Source organism: Phocoena sinus, chromosome 5 (assembly GCF_008692025.1).
Source record: "Phocoena sinus isolate mPhoSin1 chromosome 5, mPhoSin1.pri, whole genome shotgun sequence".
Classification (NCBI taxonomy): Eukaryota; Metazoa; Chordata; class Mammalia; order Artiodactyla; family Phocoenidae; genus Phocoena; species Phocoena sinus.
In genome coordinates, this window is record NC_045767.1 from 15,379,535 (window position 1) to 15,401,615 (window position 22,081).

Consider the following 22,081-nt stretch of genomic DNA (forward strand, 5'->3'; position numbering starts at 1 on the left):
ATTCTGACCAAAGCCTTAAAGCCATATGGATGGTTGAGATTATCTGGAACAATGTGGAATGAGAGTGGGATAAATTGTTTACCACTGAACGCAGGAGTGTTGTCATTTGTGGAAAGAGATGGATTATAAGTAGGCACAAAACAAAAAATATTCACATCAAGAACAAAGCATGTTTTTTTTAATGTACTCATTACCCAAAAACAAAAGAGATTATAATATTTGACTATAATAATATGAAACAGGAAGTGGAGTAAGAGGGACAAAACCACCACCCTTTATTTCAGAGAGAGTAAAACATATTTGATCATTAATATCCATTAGATTGATATGAATTTAGGAACTATTTGAAAAATTTTAAGTCATTGACAACTAAATTTACAAAATTAATAGCTATCTTCCAAACTAATGATATATGAGCTACATAGCACATTAGAGTTTATTAAATCTTAGCTGGCCAATGTTGATTCTGATGATATAGTACTTTTACTTTATGTTGCTGTAATATTGGCATGAAAATCATATATTACCAGGCAATATAAACAAAGAGAAATTTTAAATTCTGTGATAGGGATATGCAAATCCATGACTTCTTTTCAGTAATGGTGTCTGAGGTCATATTCAATATGAAAACTTCAATCTATAAACACTGTCTACCTCCCCAGAGCACAGCTCAGAAAGAAATACAGAGCATACCTAGAGGTGGGAAGATCTGCTAACTTCCATTTCTGGAAATTATCTGAAGCCCAGGTTTCAGAGATGGCTCAAAATGGAGAGGAGAGGGGGTGGGTGGAACTCATAAAAAAATGATGCCAGAAATCTTTGTACTTATAAGGAACTTAAAATAATTGCAAGCAGAGAGATTTTAATTTTTTTCATTGCCACTAAAAACTTTCTTATACAGAAGCTTTTGCTCAAGTGTTAGATGACCAGCTGGTGTCAGGTAGAATTGTGTTCCCTCAAAATTCATATGTCAAAATCTTAACCTCCAGTACCTCAGAATGTGACCTTATTTGGAGAAACGTTTTGTAAATTGGTAATCAAGCTAAAGGGAGGTCAATAGGGTGATCCCTAATCCAATATGACTGGTGTCATCATAAAAGGGGGGATTTGGACACACAGATCCTCATAGAGTGAAGAGTATGTGAAGAGGCACAGAAAGAGCACAATGTCTATAAGCCAAGGAGAAGCCTGTGATAGGTCCTTCCCTCACAGCCCTCAGAAGAAACCAACCCTGTTAACTCCTTGATTTTGGATTTTTAGTTTCCAAAACTGGGGGATAATAAATTTCTGTTATTTAAGCCACTCAATCTGTGGTACTTTGTTATGGCAGCCCTAGCAAACTAATATAGTTTATGACCTGAGTTAAATACAGAATAGCCTAGACAGACTAGAGGATAAAGAAGGAAGTCTAGGCCAGAAGAAAAACATTTTCCTCAGCCACACCAGTTTCTTTTTCTTAAAAAATTAATTAGAAGTTGATATTAGATCTACATTTTGTGTTATTATATACTATCTAAAATTTGTTGTGTTTGGTAGTGGTGTAGTAAATTACACATACACAATTCACATTATGGATATTGATTAGTTATTCAAAACAATCCATATTATTATCTTTATAAATGCTGAATTAAATGAGCATCTTTAATAGAGGTGAATTGAAAATACATGTTTCTTGAGAAATGTGTCCCTGGCATTCTGCTCCATTTTGGGGGAAACAAAGACAAACATAGTCCGTGATATCCTGATTTTAGTGTTGCTACCAACACATACCTAAAGGAGGGGACTAGGTTGGCACCACTCTCTGAGGAAAAATGCTTTGAATGAGCTTAACCCAGAGTACCCCACTTATATATTCACACTTTATTTCTTCTTTGAATAATAGGCTAAGACAAATATTTGCATAAAAGGCAATTTATTTTATTTTATTTTTAAACATCTTTATTGGGGTATAATTGCTTTACAATGGTGTGTTAGTTTCCGCTTTATAACAAAGTGAATCAGTTATACATATACATATGTTCCCATATGTCTTCCCTCTTGCGTCTCCCTCCCTCCCACTCTCCCTATCCCACCCCTCCAGGCTCTCACAAAGCACCGAACTAATATCCCTGTGCCTTGCGGCTGCTTCCGCCTAGCTATCTACCTTACTACGTTTGTTAGTGTGTATATGTCCATGACTCTCTCTCGCCCTGTCAAAGCTCACCCTTCCCCCTCCCCATATCCTCAAGTCCATTCTCCAGTAGGTCTGCGTCTTTATTCCTCTCTTACCCCTAGGTTCTTCATGACATTTTTTTTCCCTTAAATTCCATATATATGTGTTAGCATACGGTATTTGTCTTTTTCTTTCTGACTTACTTCACTCTGTATGACAGACTCTAGATCTATCCATCTCATTACAAATAGCTCAATTTCGTTTCTTTTTAAGGCTGAGTAATATTCCATTGTATATATGTGCCACATCTTCTTTATCCATTCATCCGATGATGGGCGCTTAGGTTGTTTCCATCTCCGGGCTATTGTAAATAGAGCTGCAATGAACATTTTGGTACATGACTCTTTTTGAATTATGGTTTTCTCAGGGTATATGCCCAGTAGTGGGATTGCTGGGTCATATGGTAATTCTATTTGTAGTATTTTAAGGAACCTCCATACTGTTCTCCATAGTGGCTGAACCCATTCACATTCCCACCAGCAGTGCAAGAGGGTTCCCTTTTCTCCACACCCTCTCCAGCATTTATTGTTTCTAGATTTTTTGATGATGGCCATTCTGACCGGAGTGAGATGATATCTCATTGTAGTTTTGATTTGCATTTCTCTAATGATTAATGATGTTCAGCATTCTTTGATGTGTTTGTTGGCATTCTGTATATCTTCTTTGGAGAAATGTCTATTTAGGTCTTCTGCCCATTTTTGGATTGGGTTGTTTGTTTTTTTGTTATTGAGCTGCATGAGCTGCTTGTAGATTTTGGAGATTAATCCTTTGTCAGTTGCTTCATTTGCAAATATTTTCTCCCATTCTGAGGGTTGTCTTTTGGTCTTGTTTATGGTTTCCTTTGCTGTGCAAAAGCTCTGAAGTTTCATTAGGTCCCATTTGTTTATTTTTGTTTTTATTTCCATTACTCTGGGAGGTGGGTCAGAAAGGATCTTGCTGTGATTTATGTCATAGAGAGTTCTGCCTATGTTTTCCTCTAAGAGTTTGATAGTTTCTGGCCTTACATTTAGGTCTTTAATCCATTTTGAGCTTATTTTTGTGTATGGTGTTAGGGAGTGATCTAATCTCATACTTTTACATGTACCTGTCCAGTTTTCCCAGCACCATTTATTGAAGAGGCTGTCCTTTCTCCACTGTACATTCCTGCCACCTTTATCAAAGATAAGGTGTCCATATGTGCGTGGGTTTATCTCTGGGCTTTCTATCCTGTTCCATTGATCTATCTTTCTGTTTTTGTGCCAGTACCAAACTGTCTTGATTGCTGTAGCTTTGTAGTATAGTCTGAAGTCAGGGAGTCTGATTCTTCCAGCTCCCTTTTTTGTTCTCAAGATTGCTTTTGCTATTCGGGGTCTTTTGCATTTCCATACAAATTGTGAAATTTTTTGTTCTAGTTCTGTGAACAATGCCAGTGGTAGTTTGATAGGGATTGCACTGAATCTGTAGATTGCTTTGGGTAGTAGAGTCATTTTCACAATATGGATTCTTCCCATCCAAGAACATGGTATATCTCTCCATCTATTTGTATCATCTTTAATTTCTTTCATCAGTGTCTTATAGTTTTGTGCATACAGGTCTTTTGTCTCCTTAGATAGGTTTATTCCTAGATATTTTATTCTTTTTGTTGCAATGGTAAATGGGAGTGTTTTCTTGATTTCACTTTCATTTTTCATCATTAGTATATAGTAATGCCAGAGATTTCTGTGCATTAATTTTGTATCCTGCTACTTTACCAAATTCATTGATTAGCCCTAGTAGTTTTCTGGTAGCATCTTTAGGATTCTCTATGTAGAGCATCATATCACCTGCAAACAGTGACAGCTTTACTTCTTCTTTTCTGATTTGGATTCCTTTTATTTCCTTTTCTTCTCTGATTGCTGTGGCTAAAACTTCCAAAACTATGTTGAATAAGAGTGGTGAGAGTGGGCAACCTTGTCTTGTTCCTGATCTTAGTGGAAATGCTTTCAGTTTTTCACCATTGAGGATGATGTTTGCTGTGGGCTTGTCATAATATGGCCTTTATTATGTTGAGGAAAGTTCCCTCTATGCCTACTTTCTGCAGGGTTTTTATCATAAATGGGTGTTGAATTTTGTCGAAAGCTTTCTCTGCATCTATTGAGATGATCATATGGTTTTTCTCCTTCAATTTGTTAATATGGTTTATCACATTGATAGATTTGCGTATATTGAAGAATCCTTGCATTCCTGGAATAAACCCCACTTGATCATGGTGTATGATCCTTTTAATGTGCTGTTGGATTCTGTTTGCTAGTATGTTGTTGAGGATTTTTACATCTATGTTCATCAGTGATATTGGCCTGTAGTTTTCTTTCCTTGTCACATCCTTGTCTGGTTTTGGTATCAAGGTGATGGTGACCTCGTAGAAGGAATTTGGGAGTGTTCCTCCCTCTGCTATATTTTGGAAGAGTTTGAGAAGGATAGGTGTTAGCTCTTCTCTAAACGTTTGATAGAATTCACCTGTGAAGCCATCTGGTCCTGGGCTTTGGTTTGTTGGAAGATTTTTAATCACAGTTTCAATTTCAGTGCTTGTGATTGGTCTGTTCATATTTTCTATTTCTTCCTGATTCAGTCTTGGCAGGTTGTGCTTTTCTAAGAATTTGTCCATTTCTTCCAGATTGTCCATTTTATTGGCATAGAGTTGCTTGTAGTAATCTCATGATTTTTTTTATTTCTGCAGTGTCAGTTGTTACTTCTCCTTTCTCATTTCTAATTCTATTGATTTGAGTCTTCTCCCTTTTTTCCTTGATGAGTCTGGCTAGTGGTTTATCTATTTTGTTTATCTTCTCAAAGAACAAACTTTAGTTTTATTGATCTTTGCTATTGTTTCCTTCATTTCCTTTTCATTTATTTCTGATCTGATTTTTATGATTTCTTTCCTTCTGCTAGGTTTGGGGTTTTTTTGTTCTTCTTTCTCTAATTGCTTGAGGTGCAAGGTTAGGTTGTTTATTCGAGATGTTTCCTGCTTCTTAAGGTGGGCTTGTATTGCTATAAACTTCCCCCTTAGAACTGCTTTTGCTGCATCCCATAGGTTTTGGGTCTTTGTGTCTCCATTGTCATTTGTTTCTAGGTATTTTTTTTATTTCCTCTTTGATTTCTTCAGTGATCACTTCATTATTAAGTAGTGTATTGTTTAGCCTCCATGTGTTTGTATATTTTACAGATCTTTTCCTGTAAGTGATATCTAGTCTCATGGCGTTGTGGTCAGAAAAGATACTTGATACAATTTCAATTTTCTTAAATTTACCAAGGCTTGATTTGTGACCCAAGATATGATCCATCCTGGAGAATGTTCCATGAGCACTTGAGAAAAATGTGTATTCTGTTGTTTTTGGATGGAGTGTCCTATAAATATCAATTAAGTCCATCTTGTTTAATGTATCATTTAAAGCTTGTGTTTCCTTATTTATTTTCATTTTGGATGATCTGTCCATGAGTGAAAGTGGGGTGTTAAAGTCCCCTACTATGAATGTGTTACTGTTGATCTCCCCTTTTATGGCTGTTAGTATATGCCTTATGTATTGAAGTGCTCCTATGTTGGGTGCATAAATATTTACAATTGTTATATCTTCTTCTTGGATCGATCCCTTGATCATTATGTAGTGTCTTTCTTTGTCTCTTTTAATAGTCCTTATTTTAAAGTCTATTTTTTTCTGATATGAGAATTGCTACTCCAGCTTTCTTTTGGTTTCCATTTGCATGGAATATCTTTTTCCATCTGCTTACTTTCAGTCTGTATGTGTCTCTAGGTATGAAGTGGGTCTCTTGTAGACAGCATATATAAAGGTCTTGTTTTTGTATCCATTCAGCCAATCTGTGTCTTTTGGTGGGAGCATTTAGTCCATTTACATTTAAGGTAATTATCGATATGTATGTTCCTATTCCCATTTTCTAAATTGTTTTGGGTTTGTTATTATAGGTCTTTTCCTTCTCTTGTGTTTCTTGTCTTGAGAAGTTCCTTTACCATTTGTTGTAAAGCTGGTTTGGTGGTGCTGAACTCTCTCAGCTTTTGCTTGTCTGTAAAGGTTTTGATTTCTCCATCAAATCTGAATGAGATCCTTGCTGGGTAGAGTAGTCTTGGTTGCCGGTTTTTCTCCTTCATCACTTTCAGTATGTCCTGCCACTCCCTTCTGGCTTGTAGGGTTTCTGCTGAGAGATCAGCTGTTAACCTTATGGGGATTCCCTTGTGTGTTATTTGTTGTTTTTCCCTTGCTGCTTTTAATATGCTTTCTTTGTATTTAATTTTTGACAGTTTGATTAATATGTGTCTTGGCGTATTTCTCCTTGTATTTATCCTGTGTGGGACTCTCTGTGCTTCCTGGACTTGATTAACTATTTCCTTTCCCATATTAGAGAAGTTTTCAACTATAATCTCTTCAAATATTTTCTCAGTCCCTTTCTTTTTCTCTTCTTCTTCTGGAACCCCTATAATTCGAATATTGGTGCGTTTTATGTTGTCCCAGAGGTCTCCGAGACTGTTCTCAGTTCTTTTCATTCTTTTTTCTTTATTCTGCTCTGCAGTAGTTATTTCCACTATTTTATCTTCCAGGTCACTTATCCGTTCTTCTGCCTCAGTTATTCTGCTATTGATCCCATGTAGAGTACTTTTAATTTCATTTATTGCGTTGTTCATCGTTGCTTGTTTCATCTTTATTTCTTCTAGGTCCTTGTTAACTGTTTCTTGCATTTTGTCCGTTCTACTTCCAAGATTTCGGATCATCCTTACTATCATTATTCTGAATTCTTTTTCAGGTAGACTGCCTATTTCCTCTTCTTTGTTAGGTCTGGTGCATTTTTATCTTGCTCCTTCATCTGCTGTGTGTTTTTCTGTCTTCTCATTTTGCCTATTTTGTGTTTGGGGTCTCCTTTTTGCAGGCTGCATGTTCGTAGTTCCCGTTGTTTTTGATGTCTGTCTCCAGTGGCTAAGGTTGTTTCAGTGGGTTATGTAGGCTTCCTGGTGGAGGGGACTAGTGCCTGTGTTGTGCTGGATGAGGCTGGATCTTGTCTCTCTAGTGGGCAGGTTCACGTCTGGTTGTGTGTTTTGGGGTGTCTGTGGCCTTATTATGATTTTAGGCAGCCTCTCTGCTAATGGGTGGCGTTGTGTTCCTGTTTTGCTAGTTGTTTGGCATAGGTTGTCCAGTACTGTGGCTTGCTGGTCGTTGAGTGAAAAAAAGCTGGGTGCTGGTGTTAAGATGGAGGTCTTTGGGAGATTTCCACCATTTAATATTATGTGGAGCTGGGAGGTCTCTTGTTGACCAGTGTCCTGAAGTTGGCTCTCCTACCTCAGAGGCAGAGCCCTGACTCCTGGCTGGAGCACCAAGAGCCTTTCATCCACACGGCTCAGAATAATTAGTAGAAGTATGAGGAAAGAAAGAAGGAAAGGAGGAAAGGAAGGAAGGAAGAAAGAAGGAAAGAAAGGAGGGAGGGAGGAAGGGAGGAAGGAAGGAAGGAGGGAAAGAAGGAAAAAAGACAGAAAGAAAGAAGATACAGTAAAAATAAATAATATAGTTATTGAATTAAAAAATATTTAGAAAAAAAAAAAGGGACGGATAGAACCTTGGGACAAATGTTGGAAGCAAAGCTATACAGAGAAAATCTTTCACAGAAGCATGCACATACACCTTCACAAAAAGAGGTAAAGGGGGAAAAATCATAAATCTTGCTCTCAGAGACCACCTCCTCAATTTGGGTTGATTCGTTGTATAAAGGAGGGAAGGAAGGAAGGAAAGAAAGAAAGAGAATGAAGGTAAAGTATAATAAAGTTATTACAATTAAAATTAATTATTAAGAAAAAAATTTTTTAAAAAAACCATGGACGGATAGAGCCCTAGGACAAATGGTGGAAGCAAGAGTATACAGACAAGATCTCACACAGAAGCATACACGTACACATTCACAAAAAGAGGAAAAGGGGAAAAAATCATAGATCTCGTTCCTAAATTCCACCTCTTCAATTTGGGATCATTCCTTGTCTATTCAGGTATTCCACAGATGCAGGGTATATCAAGTTGATTGTGGAGCTTTAATCCGCTGCTTCTGAGGCTGCTGGGAGTGATTTCCCTTTCTCTTCTTTGTTCTCACAGCTCACAGGAGCTGAGCTTTGGGTTTGGCCCTGCCTCTGCGTGTAGGTCGCTGGAGGGCGTCTGTTTTTTGCTCAGACAGGACGGGGTTAAAGGAGCCGCTGATTCGGGGGCTCCGGCTCACTCAGGCCGGGGGTGGGGGGGGAAGGAGGGGCACTGCGTGCGGGGCGGGCCTGCGGCATCAGAGGCGGCGTGACGTTGCGGCAGAGGCCGGCGTGACGTTGCACCAGCCTGAGGCCCTCCGTGTGTTCTCCCGGGGAAGTTGTCCCTGGATCCCGGGAACCTGGCAGTGGCGGGCTGCACAGGCTCCGCGGAAGAGGGGTGTGGAGAGTGACCTGTGCTCGCACACAGGCCCCCTGGTGGCGGCAGCAGCAGCCCTAGTGTCTCCCGCCCGTCTCTGGGGTTCGCACTTTTAGCCGCGGCTCGCGGCCGTTTCTGGAGTTCCTTTAAGCAGCGCTCTTAAACCCCTCCTCCTCGCGCACCAGGAAACAGAGGAAAGAAAATGTCCCTTGCCTCTTTGGCGGGTGCAGGCTCTTCCCCGGACTCCCTCCCGGCTATCTGTGGCGCACTAACCCCCTGCACGCTGTGTTCACGCCGCCAACCCCAGTCCTCTCCCTGGGATCCAACCGAAACCCGAGCCTCAGCTCCCAGCCCCGCCCGCCCCGGCGGGTGAGCAGACAAGCCTCTCGGGCTGGTGAGTGCCGGTCGGCACCGATCCTCTGTGCGGGAATCTCCCCGCTTTGCCCTCCGCACCCGTCGCTGTGCACTCCTCCGCGGTCCCGAAGCTCCCCCCTCCGCCTCCCGCAGTCTCCGCCCGCGGAGGGGCTTCCTAGTGTGTGGAAACTTTTCCTCCTTCACAGCTCCCTCCCACTGGTGCAGGTGCCGTCCTATTCTTTTGTCTCTGTTTCTTCTTTTTTTCTTTTGCCCTACCCAGGTACGTGGGGAGTTTCTTGCCTTTTGGGAGCTCTGAGGTCTTCTGCCAGCCTTCAGTAGGTATTCTGTAGGAGCTGTTCCACGTGTAGATGTATTTCTGGTGTATCCGTGGGGAGGAAGGCGATCTCCGCGTCTTACTCTTCCGCCATCTTCCATAAAAGGCAATTTAAATGAAGAGTTTTTCTTTTAGTCACAGCCTCTGAAATTTATGTTTCCTGTAAAAAATATAAAATAAACTACAGATCCTAATTTTTCAATTTGAGTTTACTAGATAATGACCAATTTTTAATCATAGGTTAAGTGTATAATGTAGTCTACAGAGTTTGATTTTTAAAAAAGGAAGAACTAACATTTGCATATTACTTATCATTCTTTCATATTTATGCTTTTTTACTGTAAGAAGATAAGAAAACTTCTCCTAAATGAGAAAGGACTGATTTTTTGAGACATGTAACAATTTCTGTGATTGCCCTTAATTATATAAGGATTTGGTTCAGGTTTAAACAAGGCCTTCTAATTTGGATAAGTATAAAAATCTCTGCATCATATATCTTACTTTGTTGATGTTGCATTCTTTTTCTAAAAATTAATTGTTTTTTCAACCTTTAATTCTCAAGGACTCATGTTTTTTTTAAAAAATCAGTTGTGCAAAATTAATTTTCGTGTAATGTATTAAAGTAGGAAACTAATCAAACAGAAAAACCCATCAGTATATATGGTTATTCTTTTTTTTACTGGGAAATAAAATTAAACCATATTATGTATTTAGAAATTCTGAAAGAGGCAGCAAGCCACATTTTATTTTACTTTACAAGTTTTCAAATTTGAGAATAGGTAATACACACTATTTGAAAAAGTTCTTAACTGTACCATATACATTACGAAAAGCCAGGGTAAAATGTGTAAAACATTAACTGAGTGTCCAGGATTATCTGTTAATGAGGTCTGCTTAAGTAGTCTTCTTTTCTAAGATGTTTACATTTGTAACTCATTATTTTTTAATTAAACTAAATCAGGCACATCTGTATCCAGAATATGATGAAAAGTCCGTTTCATACCTCAGTCTTTGTACTGCTAATACTAAGTGAAAAAAGTGCACAGCACAATCTTGCCCTCAAAACAAAATACCAATTAAATAATCTGGAAAGTGTTACTGATGAACTGGAGACTCGTTTCTATATTTAGTTTTGAAATAAAACATGCTTTATCCTTTCACAATGTTTTAATGTTGAAAATTGCCAGGAGTGTTTAAAAGGAATAAAAATCTTTGCATGAATGCTAAATTCTTTATCAAATTTAATTTACCTGCACGTACATGACTAGCATTGATATTCTACCGTCTAGTCAGTTCATTACAGTTTGAAAGACAAACGTAAGTATTCAGCTTATGGGAGAGGACTGTGATGTATCTCAGGTTTATTTAAGAAAAATAATTCCAGAGCAGAAAAATAAGTGCAAAAAAAACTATAGCTTGTAAAACAAAAACCCAAAAATACATGAATTTTACCAAATCAGGTAAAGCAGGACTGTAATGCTACTTAGGTTAAAATCTCAAATCCTTTTTATTTGGTTTTGGTGTTTGCTAAATACTTTTATTTTTCTAGTTCAGAGTCCATCTAAGCTGTGCATATAAAGACATTAGAATAATTGAAAGATAAAAATTTAGGAATTGGACAATAACATTATGTAAAGAGTTTTGTTGATTTTTTTGTCTTCCATTTATTTTTCATTGACTGCAATATTACATTAGATTTGGCAACATTTATAAATTGCTCTTTTCAATCATCTTTTTTCTTTTTTAAGAAGGAAGGAGTTTCTTCCATGTGTAGTTCTTATTTTTCACCTTAAATTAGCTCTCGTGGAATCATAGGATAAGTTGGGCTTTTAAATATCTTCATTCTTTATTTTCTTTCGGTAGAATTAAAAGCTAGAAACTGTGTACTTTCAATTATTTATTTTTTCTTTTTCAGTACATTTTAAAAAATGAATTGATGTATCAATAATGTATTTTTTGTGTTATTTTATATAGTTTATACAAGACAGCTGTTGAATTCTATACCTCCAGATTCTCTTATGAGTAACTATTTCTTTGACCGAAAACATAAAATTATACAAAATTGTTCTAGAGCATTTTTATTGCTGAGTGTGTAAATACAGTCAGATAGTTTGAAGAAAACTTGATCTTGTCATAGCAAAGTTTGAATACATCTTGAAATAGAGTTGAAAGCAAAAGCTGTAAAGTTAGACTGCCTGGGTTCAAATTCAGACACTAAAAATTACTTTCTTTGTAAGCATGGATAAAATACCTAATCTTTCTAACCCTCTGTTTTCTTGTGTAGAATATGGGAAAAATAATAGTGCCAAACTCATGGTTCATTGTGAGGACAAATCATGATGCGTGCAAAATGACCACCAAGCTTCCTGACAAGTAATGAGCACTCAATAAATATTTTTATTTTTAAGTTTCTTCAATGTTTTATTTAAATTATGATTTAATTCATACCAGCCTTATAGATTGATTTAAAACACATTATTTATTGAGTTTTACTCACTCAATGGTAGTAAATACTCACTCAATGGAGTGAGTGAGTGAGTATTTACTCACTCAATGGAGTATTTAATCACTGGAGTATTTACTCACTCAGTGGAGTGAGTGAGTGAGTATTTACTCAATTGTAGTAAGTATTTGCATTATTTTACCTAACAGAAGCAAAATGTAGAGATATTTTTCTATTCTGGACAACACTGGGCTGCTTTACTTTTGGGTAGCCTATGAGTTTTCTCAGTAAATATTAGAGACTTTAACAGATGCATAGGCTTATTGTCATGAAAACACCAAATTAACCTTTAATGTGAATGAGAATTTTAGAGGAAAAGTTCTACTGTAAAATATTTGTTTAGTACAACAGCACTCTTTGTTAAAGTTTGGGTTAATATGGATTGCCTTTTTTCCAAGTTAAATATATAAAATTTTAGAGCTGTAATTTCACTTTTCAGTCATACTTTCTTCCATGATGGTTTCATTATATTTCATTCTCAAGTTAAATGAATAAATGTATTCAATTTGCTAGTACATTTATAGCATTTTTGTCACAATGATTCTGGATATTCCATATTCAATGATATAAATTAAGGAATAAAGAAAGCATTTTTCATTTTAAATTTAAGCAGTTGTTTCATTTAGCAAGGCATACTTTACAAATTTCCTTTTATTATATTTCAGAAAAGAACTACAAAAGCTGAACAATTTTATGCCATCTTTTAAAGACGTTTTAAATGTTATAGAAGTTTGATTGAATATAGAGATACACAGGATTCACCATTAATGATATAACTGCTTTTTGTTATTTAGGAGTTAAATATTCTTTGCAAATCATTATATTTCTATAACTATCATTTTTTTGGAGAAAAGTTGTATATTTTGGAATATTTCCTTGAAATTTATAGAAAGTCCCTTTCAAGAGCCTTCTGTACATCAAGTGTCTCTCACCACTGTCCCAGTTAAGTAATGACTTCAATGTTAATGTCTGCTTCTGCTCTATTAATACCTCAGTTTCTAACTAAGCCCAAATGACTGAGTGAAAGTTAAGCAAAATTGAAGGTTGTTAGCTTTAATTGAGACAGATGGGTAACTTTATTTTGAGAAAAGTTATAATCCCTAACATAGATATGATCATTATATACATTTATGAGATGTACTATGCTGCACCAAAAAGATATATGCAAAACCTGAGTTACAGGGACTTGTCTATGCTTGGAGAAATGTGTGTGTGTGTGTGTGTGTGTGTGTATGTGAGAAACAGTATATAGGTAACATTGTATACATATGTTTATATGTATGTATATACATAGATACATATGTGTATATATAATATAAAATATTTAAAATATATGATGTTTATATGTGAATATATTATATATGTAAACACCTTGATTTATTTGTAATATCCTGTAACTACATATATCTCATTTTTAAAAACAAGAACCAAAGGGTAATTCTTCAGTCTATCTTAATCTAAAAGCCTACATCCTACTTAAAGGCATAATGTTGGAAGGACTTTCATAGGGAGACAGGCATGTCTTCTGTCACCATCAAAATTTGGAAGTGGACTACAGGTGACATAACATACAATTATACTTTTTATTCTCCAGAACATTATGTAATCTGTTCTGACTTAAGTTAAATGATCTATTAAATTTTAAATAAACTTTTTATTAAGGTAAAACATGAATGTAGAAACTGCACAAATCAAATTGTCCAGAAGGATACATTTTCTGAGCATACACCCCTGATGTCAGCACCGTGTTCAAGTCCTCAGTGGTCTCCCTGGTATTCTTTTCTAGGTACTACTCACCCCCAAAGTTTATACACTACCCTGATTTTTTTTAATTAATTAATTTATTTATGGCTGTGTTGGGTCTTCATTTCTGTGCGAGGGCTTTCTCTAGTTGTGGCAAGCGGGGGCCACTCTTCATCGTGGTGCGCGGGCCTCTCACTATCGCTACCTCTCTTGTTCTCTGCGGAGCACAGGCTCCAGACGCGCAGGCTCAGTAATTGTGGCTCACGGGCCCAGTTGCTCTGCGGCATGTGGGATCTTCCCAGACCAGGGCTCGAACCCGTGTCCCCTACATTGGCAGGCAGATTCTCAACCACTGCGCCACCAGGGAAGCCCCCACTACCCTGATTTTTAACAGTATATATTAGTTTTGCCAAAAGCAGCTATTGATTTAACTACATTTACTTATATGATAAGGAACATTATGCTTTAGTAATAAAGCAAATTCTTCATTAAAGCCAGTAAGATTCTGCAAGTAGCTAAGAAATAAGCAAGGACTAGGTAATAAAAGTTGGAAGCAATACTAAAATATGCCAAATATTCTTATCATATATAACTGAAAATACTGGTGTGATTCGTCATTAGTCTCACTTCTGATAATAGAAACTCAGACCTGGGAATCTGGCCTCCTTGCCCTGCTTGAAGTTTTATCCTTGACACACTTTGACACTGGTCATTGGGAATTTGAAATAAGGAACTCAAATGCTTAGCTTCAGATAGAGACGATAGTCTTAAGGGGAACTGTGGAATCTGAGTTGTAGCAGGAATTGTTGAAATCTTTTTTGTTTGGCTTAAGCCTTTGTAAATACAATATTCACCTTCACTTTCTCCCAAGGAACATGAATAGCCCTGTATAGGAATTGGTAAATGAGCCATGGAGAATGAGGACGGAATCAAATTGAGTGAAATAATTTCAGCTGCTGGGAACTCTTAATAGGCATGTAAACAAGAGGGATTTGTTGTGTGTGAATGCTCTCACAGAGGTGCATGGACTCTTATCTCTCCATGCTGGCTGCATTTGGAGTGGTTCATGTTTAATTTGAAACAGTCTCCTGATGGTTCAGTTCAACTTGAAACTGTGCTCGGTCCATTATTTTATTATTTTTAGCTTAGAACAAAAGAAAACATTGTGAAATAACAGTCCTTTCAAGTTGGTGGGTTGCATAGGACACTCCATATTGTTTTTCAAAGTATCACTACAGTGTTTGGATATGTGGCTAAAGGGTTAGAGGGATTGCATGTCATGCATTTTATTTGTGTCAGAGGTTAAAAAAAAATAGTACAGGAATCAGGCCTAAAACTTTCCATAAAACATGTAGCTCTTTTGTTAACAGGTCTAGGTCTTCCTTTTCTTTTCCCCATCCCTGATCCCTTGCAATGCCATTGTCTGTATATCTTTGTTTCGGTTTGTTAGAAAAATAAAGGAAAATAGACCTTTGATTTTTGCCTACCAAATCTCACTTCTTAGGGTTATTTTTCATTCCTCACTAATATTTTTCTAGACTTTTCAGTGATTTTACCAAAAGACTGTTCCCTATTTTGAGGCCTGAGATGCTTAGGGAACCACTGTTTTATGTATACTTAACAGAAGAGCACTTTAATTACATAAGCTATTGTAAGAGTAACTGTATTAGAATAAATAAAGAGGGTAAATAAAAATCTGCTGTGTCTATGATGAAAATGTTTACAATTTTAACAATTCATGTGCCAATTGACATAAGTTTTGGGAAAAAAACACAATTTTTTGAAAAAAGGCCCTTTTTTCTACAATTAAATGAACATATAAGGAATCCTAAGAGAGTACTACTTTTAATGCTGTCAATTAAAAGCTTTCCGTTCTTACAGAACAAACTAATGTAATGTTTTTAGTGATTTTAAACATGATGGAATTTAGCCTCAATTTTCCTGTGCTATAAACACAGACTTAACTATTGCGAACATCTGACAAAATTAAGTTTAATGCTCACTTTATTTTTCATTATCCCCACTCTGCCTTGGACTTTGCTAAATGCTAAGAAAGAAGCAGGAAAAAAACCTAAACAAAAAGTTTCAATTAGTCAAATCAAGTTTATAGAAGCAGTAAATACATGTATCAATGTCAAATAAGTCGAATAATACATATTGAAGTGATTCCTTCTCTGGTTTACTAATTTTCGTTTTGAACAACATCATCCAATCATAGTTCATAATCAACAAGAGTATTCAAGGAAAAGTGGCCTGGAAACCACAGAACATTTTTGTGTGCGTGCAGAGGATTCTAGCATAGAATGAGAGCATGGCTTTTGTTCTGTTTTTGGTGTAATTTTGTTCTTCTTTAGATGTCAAACAGTGCCAATGATTCATGATTGCAACACCTTAGGAAGAAATATAAAAGACAACTTTTTATCTACAGCTTCTAGGTGGGAAAAAAATGCCTCAGTGGAATTTAGTAATTTATTTTTGGCCAGAAAATGGAGCAAAAACTAACATCTCTGAGCTTCCCATGTTCTTTTTTTTTCTCCTCAGATACTATTTCCCCCCAACTAATTGTGATAGAAACAGGAATTACAAAGCCCCTGCTGCTTTAGATTATTGGTTATGTGGTGAAGTAACAATAGAATAGTCTTTCCATAAAAGACCAATTGGTACATGTAAAGCCAGGAACTAGTAAAGACATTGCCCTGTTGTCCTTTCTTTTAGAAGAGGGATACAGTCCTAGGGCCAAATCTGGTCTGTTGCCTGTTTTTGTAAATAAAGTTTTGTTGGAACACAGCCATCCCTATTCATTTATTTATTTACTAAGGCTGCTTTCATGCTTCAACCATAGAATAATTAAGGAATTACGAGAAAGACCATATGGCCTACAAAGCCTAAAATATTTACTATACTATCTGGCCCTTTAAATAAAAAGTTTCCAAACTACTGTTTTAGAAAATAAATCTCATACCACATCATTGATTACATGAATTATGCTTACACACCATGACTGCTTGTCTATTTTTACTTCCTTTTCAGTACCTAAATCCAAATAAACCTTTAATAGTAATAGAAATAATAACTGTTTATATTTATTAATCACCTTATATGTGCCAGATAATGTACTAAAATGGGTATTGTTTAAGCTGCTAAGTTTGTGGTAATTCATTATTGCAATATAAAGCTAACTGAGTAGGTATTCTTATTTTGTTGATAAAGAATCTGAGGCACCAAGAGATTAAGTAATTTTCCCAATATGTCACAAGTGAGGAGTTGATAGATTCTGTGCTGTAAATCCCTCCCTCCGGATCTATCTTACTCTAAACTTTTGGGAATGTTTTGGTGTTTCTTGGGAAAATCTCTCCCAGGGTGATTTCCTGTCCCATAACATGGATTTGTATTTCTAAGAGGCTGTTCTTAGTTTCAACCAATTAGACAGGATTACTGAAACAAGTTAAAATGTAAATTATCATTTTACATTTAACCTGGAGAAGGAAATGTTGAAATGTATTTCAACTTTCTTTCATCTGGAAGATTGATCAAAAAATCATCACATTTATTGGGAGAAGAAACAAACATCATTTAAAAAAATATTGCTTGTATGTGGTCTGCCTTATTATAAGACCATTTCCTTGGGACAGGTAGCTGGCCCCCATCACCATTTTTTAAAAAAATTTTTTGGCCACACCACGTGGCATATGTGATCCTAGTTCCCTGACCAGGGATCAAACCCATGCCTCCTACATTTGAAGTGCAGAGTCTTAATCACTGGACCACCAGGGAACTCCCGGCCACATCATCATTTTAAAGTGAGATGCACTGTATACAAGCAAGGTGATCTGTTCATCTTTTAGGGCGTCAGAAAGCAGAGAAGTGTAAACCTGTGTTACTGTAAATTTTCAAATATGGGAGCAAAATAGATGAATCAGAAATCCAGACTATGACCATATAATAATCAGTAACAGTTTAAAATGATGATACTTTTTTTCTTTTTAGAATTCATTAAAATTAACAATAAAGTCAAGGTAAGGTACATTATAATGTTAAAATAGATTCTTGGAGTTGGGAGATTTTTATTGCATTAATAATGATATAAGTTTATATTTACTCTAGAGTTAATGGAGCTACTCAAGAGCTAATGGAACTAGAAAAAATTATATATTTAGGATGTGGTATCACATGGCTTTCTAGTTTAGAACTGCTTTTTTATTAACCAGAGGAGTGTGCAAAGGAAGTTGGAGATTCTATCCTAGCAACATTTTGTTATTTGAAGGCTAATCAAAAGTTGGATAGAACTTTCTGGATAGTCCTCTTCCTCAGTTCACTACACCTGTGTTTACAGAGAACCTCAAGACAACTTCTCTTTCCATGTGTATCAGAAGCATCATTTGGCTGCTGTTCATCTATTTTGTAAAGGGGGTTTTGTTCACAGTTTCCTAAGTCTGGGAAATTGTAAACCAACTAATCATAGTGTGAGTTCAATATTTAATGTTAATTCCAAATCTAAAGCAAATTACAAGAGTTCATAACTAGAGCCAAATGTTGACAATACATCAAAAACTTAAAACTTTCTACCAACAGCTAGTTCTTTAAAGAATTATTATGCTTCCTCTGCTTGTACTTTTTTGGAAGAAATGACAGTGTGACTGACTTTAGAGTTTTTATTCAGCAATATTTTGCCGAAATGGACATGAGAGTGCAAATTAAAAACTCACACCAGATGACTTGGTTTGTTTTTCTCTTCTAATTAATAATAAATTCTAATTTTATTATAATAAATGTAGGCCTAGATTATGGGAAAGTATAGGATAATAGAGCCTAATAAATTTTGAAAGAACAATATTATGAAATATTTCATAAATGTTAACTTTTTTTTCAAGATATGACTAATATCTCTATTTTGACTTTTTTGACTAGCTTTTAAAAACTAGTTTTCAATATTTAGGAAAACTAATACATGAATGACATGAAATAATATTATTTTGATTTACTGTGGAAGCATATAAAACAAATGGTATAGAGATGTTTTAAAGATAATTTTGCTTCCTGTTAATTGTAATTATTGATCAGTAGCTGCATAAATTATTATGGAGTCAAGATTAGAGACTCTAAGGCTTTATGTACAAATTTTAAGAGTTATTTAAACAAAGACTTTTTTAAAGGAATTTACATTTAATTACTGAAAGTAATTATGTAAATAAGCTTATGTAAATAAGCTAAGAAGGATTAATCATTGTTTCTGAAGTCAGGACGTTCTTAAATCAAAATGCATGTGATCTCACTATAAGAAACTGTATATCTAGTTTATCTTCCCAGAAAAATACTGACCACTATTCTAAACTGAATCTAAAAGCATGCAGCGGGACTTAATCTGACTGAAAGTGTAAGCTTCCCTTAATTTCTTTTTAGTTATTATTTTTATTGTTGTAGATTTTGCAAAAACTTGAAAATACCACTACTACTCATCTAACATTCTTAATTCTGCTGGTAGGATAAAGAGTGAAAGGATATGGGCTTTGGAATTAAACATGTCCAAATTTTATACTTGTCTCCATTCCATACCTGAGTGAATTATATAATCTTTTCTTGGGTTATTCATCTTCAAAATGGGATTCATTGTACCCAGTCTTCATGTTGAGGGGATTGGGGATGGTACCAGGACTGAGCAGTGTGTCCAGAACCTAGGAGCGTTTCTATACATGGATGCTGTGATTTACATTCTTGTTGGCATCATCATTCTTTTTTTTTTTTTTTTTTTATGCGTTACGCGGGCCTCTCACTGTTGTGGCCTCTCCCGTTGCGGAGGACAGGCTCCGGACGCGCAGGCTCAGCGGCCATGGCTCACGGGCCCAGCCGCTCCGCGGCATGTGGGATCCTCCCAGACCGGGGCACGAACCCGCGTCCCCTGCATCGGCAGGCGGACTCTCAACCACTGCGCCACCAGGGAAGCCCGGCATCATCATTCTTAATGATGAAGTTTGTTATTTTTCACAGACCAAAAAGTGTCAGTTTTTTAGGCTGTACCCTTTTTGTTTCTCTGAGATAAAAGTCCGCCTTATTTTTTTTAGTCAGAAAAATATCACTAGTTGGATATAGTTTGAAACATCATCAGTAGTCATATGTTAAACTTGCCCAATATTCTGCTACTCATTGTTTTGGTCGTTCAGGTATTTTGAAACTTGTAGGCATTATTAAAGTTATTAGATCCTACATTAAAATACTAGATAGCCTTGTAACTATATATAAGTTTAGGAGTATTTCAAGAATAAAGGGTATTAAAACATTAAAATTTAAATTTCTTCTCATATATTTCATTGCTTTGCTTTATAACAAAAACTATAAAGATAGGTTAAGCTATAGGAGAAGAGGAACAGAGAGTAACACAATTATCTAGCAGAAAAGTAATGTTATAAAGTAATGCGTAAAACAGAATATCAAATTCTACTAGGCCTATGGCAGTGAGCAAAAGCCGAAACCCCTGTCATCATGGAGCTATATTCTGGTACATATAGTAAATCCTGCTTAGAATTCTTAATTTTTTTAATGGAGGACTTATATTAGGGATTTGGAATTAATGACCATGAACTCTGGCATTTTCTCAATGGAACAATCTCATTACCAAAGATACCTGATATGATGCCTTGTAAAAATATGAGAAATCAAACAGCCATCTCTTTAAGTAACAAAGAAAAGCTTAAGACAAGATATTTATAAACAAAGGACAAATTATAATAGGATATTATTTATTAGGATGATTAAATTTTTAAACTTCCCCAGCTGCTAGTCTTCTTTAAAACATTGTTTCCTTTAAATTTATGTGTCTCCTTTATATCTTAGCATACCTCCCTATACATACTTGCATATGAATATGTATTTATATATTATTCATATATTTTTAAATACTTGTATATTTTGTATATTCTCAGCAACTTTCAGTTATACCATATTTTATATTGGTTTCATATAATTACTGAAGATGCTAAATAAAACCAGATCCACTCTTAATCTCTTTGGCTCTCTCTAGAATCTCCCTCATCCCAGCTTGTTATAATGCTATTTATCATACATTTTGTTTATATCTGTTTTTCCAATTCTTCAACCCTTTTGAAAACTTCCACAAGTAGGCAATGCAAATTCATTTAGCTGAAAAAACAAACAAATCCTTATGTTGGGTTATAAACTTTCATTATACTGAGCTAAATTTATCCAATCACTAGAGTAGTTTTTCAGAAAAGTAGTAATATGGGCTGACTTTCATTGCTCATTTGTCTCATTTTAAAACTCATCAGTTGCTTATTCATAAAATTTTCAAGTTAGATAAAGGTGATTTCTAATGATGCAAGCATAGTGACCTGTTATGATTGCAGGATTTAGAAAATAGCAACTCCAAAATAGCTTCTCTAATCTTCAGGAACAGTTTTGTTTGGCTCAAACACTGAAATGGACTGAGTTCTCCTTAGAATACATGAAAATTGATTTCAAGCTATTCAGTTCCTTTTCTTCAATTAAGGTAGCTCTCTGAAAAGATGTTCTAATACAATTTTAAGTTGACAGAACAAGTTAATTGTATTATGATTAAAAAGAGGAAATGTTAGAATCACAAGTATGTTTTTCTGAAGACTCTTGCTTCTAGAATAGTATTAATAATTTGAACCTATTTTTGTACCTTCTTTTCTTCTTCATGTCAAAAGTTATACATCCATTACAATAGAAAAGGAATACAACACTTAAAAAATGCACATACCCAAAAGGAAACACTTAAAAAATGCACATACCCAAAAGGAAAAGTCATTCTTAAACTATGATCTAGAGATAAGTTCTTTGACTTTGTGATGTTTGGAATTATATTGTTTTTATATTATAAAACACATATTTTTAATGGGATTATTTTTTTAAATTTAACATAGTATTTTAAAATGTTAAAATGTACAACGAATGTAATTTCTTTAGCGTAATTGGTAATGGTTGCATGGGGTTCCACTGCACAGGTGGTTAATCATTAGTTTGCCTTCATTGTGGAACTTTGGGTTGTTTACAGTTTTTTGATAATACAGACAATGCTGGGAAAAACACCATTGTAACTATGTCTTTGTACAAACCATGATTATTTACTTATGATAAATTCTAAGAAATGGAAGTACTTAGTCAAAGTTATATATACATTTTTGAAGTCCCCATATGAATTGCTTTGAAATTTGTACCAATTTAGAATCCTATATAATATTTAACATACTCTTAGCAAGGACCATCATTAACACTGACTAGCTTTTTATTTTTATTACTCTGTTTTAATATTTATTAAGTTGAAAATGGCACATTTAAACTAATTTTTAATTGCCTTCCTTTGATTTTTAGTCAGTTTAAATGTTCCCCCTACTTATTTTAGTCATTTTTATTTATTTTATGTAAAGTTTCTTTCATGTCCTTTGCTATTTTTCTTCTGTGGACTTAATAGTGTTTACTTGATTTGCAAAATCCCTTTGAAGTATAAGAAAATGAATATATTATCTACCTGTCATAATTTTTGTATATTTTTCTTTAAATTATGT